Source organism: Pogoniulus pusillus, chromosome 23 (assembly GCF_015220805.1).
Source record: "Pogoniulus pusillus isolate bPogPus1 chromosome 23, bPogPus1.pri, whole genome shotgun sequence".
NCBI classification, from domain to species: domain Eukaryota; kingdom Metazoa; phylum Chordata; class Aves; order Piciformes; family Lybiidae; genus Pogoniulus; species Pogoniulus pusillus.
This window is the reverse complement of record NC_087286.1, coordinates 10656889-10671076: the sequence shown is the minus strand read 5'-3', so window position 1 is coordinate 10671076 and position 14188 is coordinate 10656889. Positions and strand designations below refer to the sequence as shown.

The 14188-nt window shown below is 41.8% G+C and overlaps 1 protein-coding gene across 4 annotated transcripts in view; it reads right to left on the bottom strand.

The window, feature by feature from the left end:
- ZMYND11 (zinc finger MYND-type containing 11) overlaps positions 1-4774 on the bottom strand; it is a 106576-nt gene extending 101802 nt beyond the window's left edge. For 2 of the 4 annotated variants that reach the window (XM_064162537.1, XM_064162540.1), the window contains exon 1: positions 4543-4774. The gene's annotated coding sequence lies outside the window, so the exon portion shown is untranslated. Of the gene's footprint in view, positions 1-3345; positions 3368-4542 lie in introns of those variants that run through there. The other 2 variants (XM_064162541.1, XM_064162539.1) reach the window with 2 other exon arrangements.
- Between the last annotated feature and the right edge of the window lie 9414 nt (positions 4775-14188).

Sequence of the window (14188 nt, the reverse complement as noted above, 5' to 3'; positions counted from 1 at the left end):
TCTTATACCACTCTGGAGCTAGCTAAAAAGCAACCTAAGGTAAAAATCAGAAGTTTACTGAAGATGGCTTCATCATCACTGTGGTGATTCAGGAGTTTCCCTCCCCCACACTGAATTCACCAGAATAACTCAGATGGCTGGGAGTTAAGGATGCAGCTATCTATTTACAGCACAGCACATTTACAAGCACATATACACAATATATATAGACATTCACAATTATATACAAGTTAGAAGTAATACAGAAATTCAAAAGCCCTTGCGACCAGTGGAACTGCCCAGGAGGGCTTCAAATTAATTCCCCTCCTTCTTTCTATCCCTTTCTCATCTCAAAGTTTACATGCAGGGGTGAGATGCCAGATAAGGGGTTAGAAGAAGAACATTTGATTGAGTTATACAGGCCCAGACAAAGGATTTAATGAAGTCAGCTGCAGCCAGAGAGAGACCGAGAATCTTTGTTTATATTTTGTCTTTGTATATCTCTAAGCAAAGCCAATGGGTAATAAAGACATCACTATTATTTTCTTTTCACAGCCAATGCTCTAATTTCTCTCATTAAAATATTCCAATTAGCCACAAAACAGCACAATCACCTTGGTCCTTTTTGAGAAACCTTACCCTGGACAGATTCATTACCTCAAGTCCCCACAGCCTTCAAGAACTACATGCTCTGAAAGATTGTGGAGGGCTGTAACTACAAAAACTGTGTCCCAGATTAGTGAACTTGAGTTCACTGGCATTGGCTAGTCAATTTCAAAACAACCCTCCTAATTCAAAAATTTCCACCAATTCTCAAACTATGTGAAAAGAGACCATTTTCTAGCAACCAGTGCAGACATTTATGGCGAGGTTTAGATACCAAAAATTAAAAACACATCTTCAAATGCTTTCTTCATTGATCTCTTTTCACAGTATTTCATCTTCATTCTGAGATTGCAGATAAAACAGTTCAGTGGTCCCCAAGCTATGATTCATGCACAAAATTCTACGTGTAGCCTAAGCTGCTTCCAGGCAAGTTTGAGGCCTCATTCCACATTTTTGTTCCCCAGGAGTACTGCATCACTAACAGCACCCAGTAGGTTGTATTTACCTGCAAGGTAGAAATTTCAAGCACACTTCACAACCTTTCACTATCTCTTTTGCTCTCGAGATGGTTTTAGGCTGAAAAGACGATTGAGGCTCTTCCCCTGCAGAAGTCTTAAGTCTTTTCCTAAACAGTTCCTTCTACTTTCTGCTACAAGAGCAGACAGAACTGCCAAACAACCTGAACAGTAGCTGCATACAGATCACCTACTACCTACCTATAGTACGGACACGCAGGTACCAGGTTACAACATAGCAGTCACATAGCGGATGCACAACAAGTACAGTTAAAATTCTTGTTACTGCTATAGCATTCAATATTTCCCACAAATAAGTATTTTCTAGTTCACAATATATAAGGATTTAGATAAAGTACAAATAATTTATGGTTGACAAACTATTTTCCCTCTTAACTTTATAAGTCAGAGTTGTGTTTGCTTAGATTAAAAAAATAAATCAAAACATAACACCAGTTTAACTGCTACAGAAGGCACTTCCCTGTTAAATTAGTGCTATAAAGCTCCAAACTGTGGAAGAAGAGCATCTTCTAGCACACCACCAATGTCTTAAGACAACCACCCAACATCCACACACTCACAAACTCCCCTTGCACAATTGACTTCATCATTACATAATTTCCAATGCACTATCCAGCTCAGCAGACACCGTGGAAGACTCATTTTCTCAGTCCTTTTGTGCTGAATTTGATATCAAATAGCCTCTTCTTGACTGAAAAGGCTACCACCCATAGCACAATCAACAGTCATCAACACAGTAACTTTTCTCCCATTCTCTGAAAAAAGATAAAGTGCTCTCTGTTACACTACCTAGCCCATGAACCATTCCCCTCCCCATGACAGTATCTGGTCAAAGCAGAGAGCCTTTGTTTAGGCATGGAAAAGCCTTTCACTTTTACACAAAACAGCAATCAGTAAATGGTCTACTTCCCTAAAGACTTTCTACAGTGCACTCAGTATCACAGTATCAGTATCACAGTATCACCAAGGTTGGAAGAGACCTCACAGATCATCAAGTCCAACCCTTTACCACAGAGCTCAAGGCTAGACCATGGCACCAAGTGCCACGTCCAACCTTGCCTTGAACTGCCCCAGGGACGGCGACTCCACCAACTCCCTGGGCAGCCCATTCCAGTAGCCAATGACTCTCTCAGAGAAGAACTTTCCCCTCACCTCGAGCCTAAATTTCCCCTCAGAATGGTTAGTAACAATTTTTTTTAATCTAAAAATGTGGAGAAATGTTAGGTCCTCCACATCAAAGGATGAAGAACTGTAAAACTCAGGGCACTGCAACCTGAACAAACTGGCATTTTCCCTCCCACCTTCCTCCCCCTGTGCCTTCCAACACCTGTCTTGGTGATCACTAGTTCTAAAGAACATAACCTTCTCCTACAAAGGACAGCAAACCAAGTACAACGAAACCAGCATATGCAGGACAAGAAAGCTTCTTCTACTTTTGCTCCTTCCAACTGCAGTAAAATCTCAAAGCTACAATACATAGCAGTATTCTCACAATACAGAGACTGTGGCAGACGATTCCATTGTGTTAAAATGCAAAATTACACAACCAAACAATCAGCACAAAGTTTAGGATTTTTTACACTTTTTCCTCTTCTCAAGCTGCCCCAGGTCTTGCTTTCTGAAGGTGTTTGACAGGTTCACAGAAGAAAAAAAAAAACAACCAAACAAAACACCAAGAAACATTCCCTAAGTTTGCTGCTTTCAGAATAAGCCCCCACAGACACACAAAGTTTCCCAAATCCTTAACAACAGCGTTTTACAACAGGACTGTCCTCTGAAATTCACAGAAGGTCACAAAAGCATGCCCAAGCTCCCCATCATCTTTAGCACAGGAAACCCCAAGCGTCAAAGCTTGCCTTCATCCCCCATAAAATACAAGACTGGGGACAGGCCTCTGAGGCAGTGGATGAAGCAGAACAGCTCACAAAGTGAACCGAGAGGAGTTACATCGCGACACATTGTCGAGGACGAACACGCACACGACCCCCCCAAAACACCAAAAGCAAGCCCCTCCGTGGTTCGGAGTCTCCTAAAATCCGACCGCCAGGGCCGGCGGGGCTCTGAGGGGACCCTTTCTGGCCTGGGGAGCGAGTGAGCCGCTCCTGGAGGCTGCAGGAGGGCCCCGACCCGCAGGCAGATGGGCTTCCCGCACACCCCTCGCTCGCAGCCGGGGAAAATGGAGGAGCAGTAGAAGAACTGGGCTCCTTTTCCGCCCAAGCCCTACCCCGGAGTTGATAGGGAAGGTGAGGAAGCCCCCGAGCCTATAGAACAAACAAGGAGCTAGGGCAGTGGGGCGACCCTTGAAACCAGGGGCCCCCGTCCTGCCTTCTCGGCAGAGCGGGCCAGACGCCAAGGCCGTCCCCTCCGTGGGGGTGGCGCAACCCGCCCGCAACTGCCCTGGGGGAGGAAGGCTGGGGCTCTAAATTCACCCATTCCCCCTTCTACTCCTCTGCCCCCCGGCCCCGTAAGATAGGGAACCATGGGCCCTCTCCTGCTGGGGCCGGCCTGCGGGGGCCTGCTGTCTCTCTCCTGTGGCGACTCGGCGCTGTCGAGCAGCTGCCATTACTCGGGCCAAGACTCATTCTCCAAGCAGACATCCCCTACCCCAGCGAGGAAATGTGGGGGCTGTGTGAAAGAAAGGAAAGAAGTGGGGAGAGAAGCGATCGCCCCGCCTGTGGGGAAAGAGCGGGACCCGGGGAGCCGACAGCGCTGAGGCCGGGCTGCGCCACACCCCGCTCGGCCTCGCCTCTCACGCGAGTCCCCGGCTCCCCCGCTGCCTGCAGGCCCGCGTGGAGCGCTCAAGGCAGCGATTCCCTTGTGCGCCCATCTCCCCACCCCAGCTCCTCCCGCCCCGACCCCGAGCGGGCTGCAAGTCGGCATGGGGGACGCGCTGCCGCCACCTCCTAGCCTAAATCCAACGGAGAAAAGGTGTGGAACAAAAAATAATCGCCGTTAACAATCACACGCGCGCCGCCGCTGTCCCCTTCTCGTCCTCGATTTCCAAGTGGGCTGCCAAATAATCCTGCCCGCTCCGAAAAATGAAATAATAAAAAATTCTCGCCTTCCATCTTCCCCCCATCTCCTCCCCCCCCCCCCCCCCCTGCAGCCCCACACATTTTATTATTAAGTATAATTGCTCCCCCCACCCCATACGGCACCCCGCGGGGCAGGATTGCTTCCTCCTCTGGTGCCCAGCCCTTTCCCTGTCCCCTCTCCCCCATCTCCTTGGAACAGAGTGTACATGATTTTGTAGTTTTTTTAAGGCGCCATGTTTATAATCCTCCATCATATTAAAAAATCCACCCAGCATGAAACACAGCATCGCCCGCACCCCAAAGCCAGGGGAGGCAAACACAGAAATATCCACAGGGCTGTAAATTCACACATCCCCCTCCTCCCCAGACTTAAAAGTCTCTCTCACCTTGTGCTGCTGGCGTTGCTCTGCTGCTGCGGGGGGGGGGGAGAAGTTAAGCCAGAGGAAACTTTTCAATCCCTTCCCCAGGCCGCTGCTGCCTCCTCCTTCCACATATTTTTCCCCTCAGAGTTTTATTGTGTCTGAATTTTCTCTCTCTCTCTCTCTCTCTCCCTCTCTCTCTCTCTCTCTCCTCTTCTGTCTGTCCACAGTTCAGGTTTCTGGGGTAAACACGGTTTAGGATGGTGGTAGGGATATTTGGGAGAAGGAGAACTCTAGTGGTGTCTGCTGGAGTTGCTGTTTGTTTCCTTTTTTTTTTTTTTTTTTTTTTTTTTTTTTTTTTTTTAATTTTAATAATACGTTTGAAATAGATATTTAACTATTTTATTTTATCATACTCTTAGGTCTGGACCCTATGGTATTGCAGAGGAAGAATGTGCTGCTTATCTGGCCCAGGTATGTGCAAACTTCTTCTATCATGAAGTTTAACTTGGAGAAATCCAGGTAATGGCTTTGAAAGTAGATGTGTACCTTGAGCAACAGAAACTGCAACATACAGAATCAGTAGTCTGTCTCTGAATTGGTTATATGTTGCAAGCTGTAGATACAGATTTCACTGCAGGGTAGGGATGCATAATAATATAAAATATTTAACTTTATATGCATGCATATGTGTATAGGTAGGAAGAAAATGTGCGTTTTATCCTTTTTTTTTATGGACTGTGAGCTAAATATTAATAATAAATCTCTAGGAAAATACATTCTAAATACTTCAGGAGTTCAATGGAAAAGTAACATACTTCACAATTAATTAATATTCCTAGATAATACATATTTTGTTAAAATGCACAGTAAGCTTAGTTCTACAGACATTTATGCATGCAAATAACCATAGTTATGTGAGTAGTCATTGGTATTACTAAAACAGTGGACTGCTAATGCTGAAAAAGATGCAGCCATTGTGCCTGGTCAGAGTTTGCACAGTGAAAGTTTCTTCCTCTGTGTTTGGTAAATAAGATTCCTAGTAGTGCCTAAAACCATGTTTTGTTTGACATTGCTGCATCAGGACTTTACATCCTTTTTTAAAAATGAAAATAACAGTTAGTTGCACAGTCATGATAAAGTTTTACTTCTACTATGTACTTAAATACAAGAGAACATTTTACACTATCTAAAATAAATAGAAAGGAAAGTGCTGGTAATCTGCTTTCAAAGGGTGCTTGAGAGATTGGGCAAATACCAAACAGTAGTACTATATTAACTGCATTATATTGCTTGTATTAATAAAAAGGAAATGAAATTTACAGGCAATTTTTTTTAAGTAAGAAGGGATCTACCATCAGTATAATACAAAAAAGGCTACATTAAGCACTTAGTTGTGATGTATGACTCTGATTTCATTAAAACATGTAATTTTTAAAAGAAGTTTGATAGATGTATATATGCCAAGTTTCCATGGGATACTGCTGGCTTAGCTGTCTTAGGCTTCTTTGAAACCCTCACATACAATTTGCATCTGAGCTATATTTATATTTAACAACATTGTTTCCGCCCTTACAATTTCTACTGTTTCCACCATGCATTCAGGCTGGCATGGTTAGGGCACACTGATTTCTGCATCCAGAAGCAAAGAGAAGAGATGTGTACTTTGCAGGAAACTTAACCATCTCCAGTTCTACAGGCCCAGCCAGCAGCCATACCCCCTGCAACTGGTATAACTCCAACCCAAAGCTCCAATTCCAGTTTCATGTTCTTTAGCATAAAGGTGCTTTACTCTGCTACAGTGCCTTCTCCTTACCTATGTAAATATTGATTTAACTCAAAAGTTTAGCTATCTTGAGGGTAAAAAGACTGTAGCCCTTTATCTCTTCAGGATTCATAGGGAACTGTCACATGAATCTTTACGCCACAGTTTCGCCAATGCGGGAAGCGTGTGCAGGACTGAAGTCTTATGATTTGCCTACATTATAGATTTCTACCCGGAGCCTACTATTTGCCAGCAGTTTGCTGTACTTAACGTATTTGTAAAGGCTGGTCTGGACTGTCTCCAAATATTTGTTTCAGGATACAAATATTTGATTTTGAAAAGAACAAGGTATCCTAAAGCAAACATGTAGGGAGTGTCTGCAGCTGTAGCCTCATTACCTTCTCTGAGCTGGTGGGCAGTGAATGAGACCAAGTGAAGACCGACAGATATATAGCTCATACACGTGTGTTCGTGGGCCTTGCCTTGAAATATTTTGATACCCTCACAGGGTCTCCTGGAGGATGCACACTGAAGGATAATCCAGATGCATTTCTCAGTCGTTTTGACTTATTTTTTTTTTTGTATTGGAAAGACTTTAAAATGCTCGTTAACACAGAGGTTTGAAGTCCTGCTAGCTGCTCTTGGATAGCCTTTTCTCTCGCATTTCCTTGCACTTGGCTCAGTGTTCAATTTGAGCCCTTTCGCGGACCTCCTTCGGCCCTTGACTTCGCGGAGCACAGGAGGTGGGAGTGCCGAGGCCGGCAGACAATGGGGAGGAAATCCCACCCTCCCCCAGCGCTGGGCAGCAGCGGGTTTCCTCATAGGCAGAGAGGAACGTTTGTTAAAACAAAAAGCGGGATGTGGGCGGGCTCTGCCCCCCTTTCCCGGGGCGAGGGCCGGGGGCGGTGCGCCGCGGTGGGGCTGCTCCGGCGTTTCCTCTGGCCGCGGCTGGGGTCTCTAGGAAGGATGAGCAGAGAATTAGGTGTCTGGAGCGCAGCGGGCACTTCTCCGGCCGAAGTAGCTCGGTTGGGGAAGGGGTTTCTCTGTCTAAAAAGACTACAGGGCTGCAACCGGCTGTTCGGGGTGTAATGCTGTGAGGTCCAGCCTACGTGGCTGTGGGGAAAGAGAGCACGCCGCTAACGCAATGTGAGAAAGAAAACATGATAAAGTTTGAGTAGAATACTTAGAACAGGAATACATCAGGCTATGTGCTTGCTGTATCTTTTGCTAGTATTGCTGCCCTGATGTGTAAACAGTAGGTGTGTCGGTAGTTTGCTTCCATTGGAAAAGGGGTTGGGGGGCAGGAGGAGCTGTCTATGCAAAAGCAGTTTTGCCAGAATAAGCAGCATCCTAACTGAGAATGTAATCTACTGCTGTGAATTCAAGAGGCTGTTGGTCAGGTTCACAGGAAGGAAATCTCTTGCACTTTGGAGATGCACAAACTCTGACTTGGGAAATCCCTGAGCAGTTGGAGGCTGGAACACAAGCACCCTAGATGCCTGGCTGTTCTTCTGTTTCCCAGAGTATGGACACTGCAATGTCCAGTATGCTTGTGCATGAGAAGGCTGACACTGCCTTCTGATCTGCCTGCTAGTAAATACACCTCCATTTTTCCTTTTCAGTGATACTCCTCTACTCCTTTTCAGAAGATCACTTTATTGTTGAAATTCTGAAAAACTCGGGGCTCGTTGGCATGCTCATGTGTTCTTACGCTCTTTTGTCATCCTCTCTGTTCTGTGGTACAACCGTCAGCTGCACAGCTGAACAAGTACATCATTGCTGCTAGGTTCTAGGTAGCACAGCGTGTGGTGCCTCCTCTCCATGGCAGGACCTGTGCCCAGTCTTTTTCTTCAGGACTTTATACCATAATCTTCCTGTCTGAACCAGACCCACCTCCTATGTGCTCAAGTCTTTATCTGACTTTGTAAGATACCTGTCTCTTGCTGTTGGTTCCACCCCACATCAGTGTGTGCTCTTGGAACAAAAACAGTTCAAATGCCTTTCTTGAGAGGCAGGATTGCAGAGCTGTGATCATAGATGTATTAACGCAGAAAACAAGTTTTTAATCAGAACGAAGTTTAACAACATAGTTTTCTTTGCATCTTGGCAATGTATTTAATTTAGGAAGCTAGGGAGAGGGGAACAAAGCCTTAATAGCAACAGGCTTAGGAAACCCACTGAGCTGAAAATAGTTGGAGGATGAGAGAGTCTTAGGAAAAAGCTTGTGCTGTTCTTTTTTACCTCAGGTATTGAAAATAGAATATGAGGCTCAACATGGGGACACAGTGAGGAATCCCCAAGAATATCTGCTACTCTATGAAGCTGTCTAAGGAATGACACCTGACATGCCACCCACAGGTGCTGTTCTTGCATCCCTCACATGAGAATTGAAGTAGACCCCCACAGTATCCAGGATCCTTCCTCCCTTTTCATCTCTCTTCTTGCTGGATAGCTAGCTATGCAGACTGGCTGTCCAGTGCTGCACAGCAACAATGCTCAGAGGAGCTTGATGTATTCTGTGACTAGATGAGCTTAGAAGAAGTAAGGATAATGAAAAGAAATAGTTAAGTGTGAGGAAAAGTTAAGGCAGAATTTTTAAAGATGTTCTAGAGTGTTTGTTGAAGGCACTGCATTTGTGGGGAGGTGGATCTTTGGCCTAACCCTCTGTAGCTGGTATGCTCACATGTGCAAGTACCTTGTGGTTATCATAACTGATAACAACAAAACCAGAAAATCTGCTAAGCATAGACAAGTGTAATGCAGATTAAGACACGAAATGATTTTGTTTTTTTCTTTTACTATGTTGTCTCTTTACATTTTCATACACAACTGGGAATAGAGGTTTATCCTAAAAAGGTTACCTGTGAGTAAACTGACATATGTTTATAACATATGACATGACATGTGTTTACACCAGCACTATGCTTCATGAAAACTGTGTGCCTGGTTCAGCACTGAGTCTGCCAAAGGAAACTGAGCTCCATATTTTTTAACTCATTCAAAAAAAAAGAGTGAATTTGTACCAGTTTCATACTTTGTCATCTGACTTTCAATATGAAAACAGATGCTATAACATGTAACATGAAAAAAGTTTTAACATTCATGTCCAAGTGTACATCAAATTTATCTCACAGGAGTTTGTCCTGTCTTTCTGTAATATCTAAAATAATTCATATCTGTGCAAAACTTAAATTTGCTTTTAGGCTGAAAAAGTATCTGTTACTATTTTATGAGGATGCAGTGACTGGTGATATATCATTTTCCAGAAAAAATACCACCTGCTCTGACTATGAAATAATAATAGCTAATAATAAGGGAAAAAAAAATCTGTATTTGTAGTATATGAGGTCCAGCATCCCGTATGCATGAGTGGGATATTACAGAATGCTTTAAGAGTATCCAGAGTGATCCAAGTGCCTTTGCCAGTTCATGACAAGATGGATTTGACCAGGTTTGGTCCAGCACTGGCTTTGAACTAATTATTGCAGAAATACTCTATCTCTACCTTGGACTTGAAAGTCTTCCATGTTCAAAGATAGCCTGTTAGCTCTAGGCTGGTTCCATGCATTCATGTGGCACTTCTCTGGAATTAAAAAGCCTTTCTGATTAACAGACTTACGTCTTGTATAGAGCAGAGACACCCAGGTGTTTCTGAAAGACATAATGTATTATCACTAGTACTTAGCTGAAGCTAATAAGCCTTGTTGGACCTGAACTGATCATATGCAGAGATCTCCAGCTGTGGCTCAATGCATCTTTTTCCCAAGCTGCAGGTTCCAAGAGCATAGCGTTTTGCGTGGCATTAGCTCCACTTACACACAGATTATTATGCCACTTGTGGTGCTACAGGAAAGAGGCAAAATTGGTTTTGGAACAGAGCTGCTCTCAAATCTAACATCTGATGCTGGTCTGGCATGAAGCCATCTTGATGTGCTTGCAGCTTTGATGTAGCCTAATGTCATCTGTGGCTTGAATCTTCTAGATGTATCACGGACTGGCTGTACAGGATAGGCACAGTACTAGTGTCATTTTTGAACCGTTATGGACAGGATGAGAGCTAATATAGGAACAAAGAAAATCCACATCTGCCATTCTGTGGTTCTGACCCTTTATTTGAAAGCACTTTGTGTTATCCACAGTTAAAGGTATTATGTCAGATGAGACAAATTAGTTTTGATGTGGTATCATCAATATAATTTTCATTACATTCTGTAAAGAATCACCTGCTCAAAACCAATTTTAATATCCAAGTCTAATTGTCCAATCACTAACAATGTTCTTACACTGATAGAACTGGAAGAGAATGCCATGACAAGGTAATCAGAATGGGACTTATACACTGTCACTTTTCAAAATTACGGGACATGAAAATAGTCAGTATGAATTGACTGTGTATTGTTTGATCTTAAATGTCATGCAAGATATGTATTACATATAATCCACAAGTAATAGGTATTATTTATGTATTTGTCTATTTTTCTTAGCTATTAGCTGCATTATGGTCAGTAGATCGCAAAGCAGTCATTTAACCTAAAAGATTTTTCATTAAAATAAGAACCTATAAACAAGTCACCATTCCTGGAGATGTTCAAAAAAAGACTAGATGAGGCACTTAGTGCCATGGTCTAGTTGATTGGACAGGGCTGGACTGGATGATCTTGGAGGTCTCTTCCGACCTGGTTGATTCTATGATTCTATTAACTCCAATAAGAATAATGTGGAGTTTTGACATATCTCCTGAATTTGGCAGGCATGCTATTTGAAAGTCATGGTTTGATAGTAGTAGAGTAAGTAAAATACATTTACAATTGAAATCCTAACTTTGAATATCACAAATTGCTAAATTTAGTTTTTTTCACCATATTTCCTCAGTCCTGAATACAGAAATACACAGATGCTGGACTCTATGCATGCCTTAATTAGCAGTATTAGATATGTTTGAAATAAATGAATAAAAGTAAGTTCAGTAAGTTAGAAAAGCTAATGTAACCTTAAGCTCCTATTTTTTAGAAGAATACAATATGAAAAATAGAAACTGAATAAGCAGGTACTTAGTAATAGCAGCACCTGTTTTGTTTGTTTGTTTTAAAATTTAAGTATTCCAGAAAAAAAGCAGGAGAAAAAAGAGAAACTCTATTTTGGGAAGACTGAAGCTTTTAGTAACAATATTTGTATGAAAACTATAATATAGGGAGATATTGCAGGAGGTAATGAAGGGGAACTTTTGAGGAGATGAGAAACGAGTGATACATAATTGCTGTTACGAAAGCTGTGTAAGAGAGGAGGAGGACTTCAAACTTGGTGCGTATCAGAGGTGGAGCCAGGTTGAAGCAGGCTGAGATGTTGCTGCAAGTGCATTCCACCCACTTTAGTACACGTAATAATGTAAATAAGAAAGAAATTAAGCCTTGCTGTGAGTTCACATCTAGGAACATGTCATTCGGTTCTAAAAGCCTTACCTGCACCATATCTGCATGGGCATCTTAAAAGCTACACTTTGTGGCTAGTAAGTTTCATTAAAATTGTGGTTGTAAAAATAAGATCTACAAATTCATTCACTGTGTGGTTTTAGGGTTTGTTTCTGGTGTATTATGGGGTTAGTTATACAGGCTTTGTCTGCTCATCTTGTGCTCCACATGATTCATGTCTGTTTTGTTTGCTGGTGCAGAGCATGTTGCCAGCACTATGCCTCTCAATAATGCAGACCTTGTCTAGTAGAGGGTTCATACTTCTTCAGGCTACTTCAAAGGTGAAATGCCAAATTTTTAAAGTCTAATATTGCAATGTAAGAATTTCTCTGGATTCAGTTATTTAGAGAGGTAATGGGGCAAATAACAGTTTAGTTGGTTCATTTATGTGTTAATTACTGTTTCTTAATTATTTTTGGTTCTCACACAGCTAGTTTTTGGCGTGCTAGTACATTTTTAAGTGATGGGGGCCTTACTTTAGTGATTGGGAAAAATCTTAAAATAACAAGAGAAAAGAGAGTACAAAAATGGATAAATGATTCACACAATGTGTTTTCCAGTCTGAGATAAACATCAGAAAACAAACTCAGGCCTCAAGGGTGCACACTGGCAATCAATTCTGCTCAGCCAGACATTCATAAATACAATTTATTTAAATTATGTGCTGTTCAATAAACATCTGAATCTTTATTTATACCTCTTGATTTGCCAAAATATTTTGCTAGAAATACAAGAAGATGAAGGAATATGATAAGAACTTCTTTCACCATCTATTAAAGGAGAAAATTGACATTATTTTAGGAAAACATGCATAGTTTCTTCTGAACAATATATTATGAAAGACTGCTTATGGCATGGTCAAGGGACAATACAAATGGAAAATTAATCTACTTTTGATAGGCATAACAGGTTTATAGAGAACTAACAATGAGTTTCAGTAATTTTCCACTGCCTTTCCTTAGACAAGTGCAGCTGTAAGACAACATTCCTGGCTTTCCATTTCTTTACCATAGCAGCTATCACAAAAGCAGGCTTGTCTGTGCATGGAAAGGATGTGTCATTTCAGAACATTACAGGGGAAAAAAAAAACAACCAAACCCAAAAAGGAAGTAATTTTGTTTTAAGCAAAATGTAAGCATGCAGAAACATGAAATGGAGTCAGGTAGGACTCCAAGAAACTTGTTGATTTCTATACATAGTGGTCCCTGTTCTTGGCTTCAGTACACTCTACTACTGTAACAGCTAGGAGTTATTTTTAACCCTCCAAAGCTATAAAAGGATTAGGCCCACATTGTGCTAAATTCTGCAAGCATATATAGAAAAATACTTTTCTTCCCTGAAGATCTTTGTTGTTTTTAGGGCCAGAGAAAGAAAAGGCAGAGAACAGCTTGGATATGTATGTAGATAAATCAGCCTGCAACTTCAGTTTTGAATTTTATTTGTATTTTATTGGATTACTTGTAAACTATTACTGTTATTTCACTATTTTGTTCCAAGTGGTTTCCTTTCCAAACACTTTTTGGGTATTTCCTATCCCCTTTTCACTCTTACTTCCTTTAAAAAAAAAATTAATCCCAGCTTTTGTTTCCATCTTTGTTTTCTAAGACAACACTCAACCATGTTTTGTTTGTGTGAAAGACAGGAAAAGAGAAAAAAATAATGACAGGTTTTGTGAAAGTATGTGGTAGAATGAAAAGATGAGAGTCTGCAGTGGCTTCACTGTACATAGAACTGCTTGTGTGTTTTGATGAACTTGCCCTGTGCTGTCACTTTGTGTAAGCAGGTAACGTGCATTTGTGGTTTCCCCAATCAGTTGTACCTCTCTCTGGAGGGGCAGTGACTTGTGCTGAACGAAGAACTATGGTAGCTAGATATGTGAGAGTGCAGCTGGGTACTTTGTTATTGAAAACATTCTGTGTGTTCTTTAAAATTCAGAACACTGTTTTCCTTAACAATCACTGTCCATCAGCAAAAGATTAATCACAAATGAAGGACAAACAATGGTATTGGATAAATATTACATGTTAAATATCACCAGGAGTGGTGGAATAACCATAACCAGCTGGTCACAGGCAATCCAATTGCAACAGGCATGTTGTCAGGACTGTCAGTGATAGTTGATTATGATTGCCTGCAGGCATATATTACACTTTCACGTCATTCAGTTTGTTGTGTCTGAAAATAATATGAATTCCATTGTCTTGCAGAGATTAAGAATTTGAGTTCTCCTTTGTGGGCATTTTGGTGAGCTTGGATGTAGTAATAGCTTCTGAGAAGACAACATCTATCACTACTGCTTTGTTCATGTTTGGCTATCTGGAATGCAAAAATTATTGAGAGATAACAAGAGATTTTACAGGATAATTCTAGAAGAAATATGTAATGTCTGACTTGGCTTAGCTTTGAGGAATTGTAATGAATTTTGCAGTGAAAACATCTC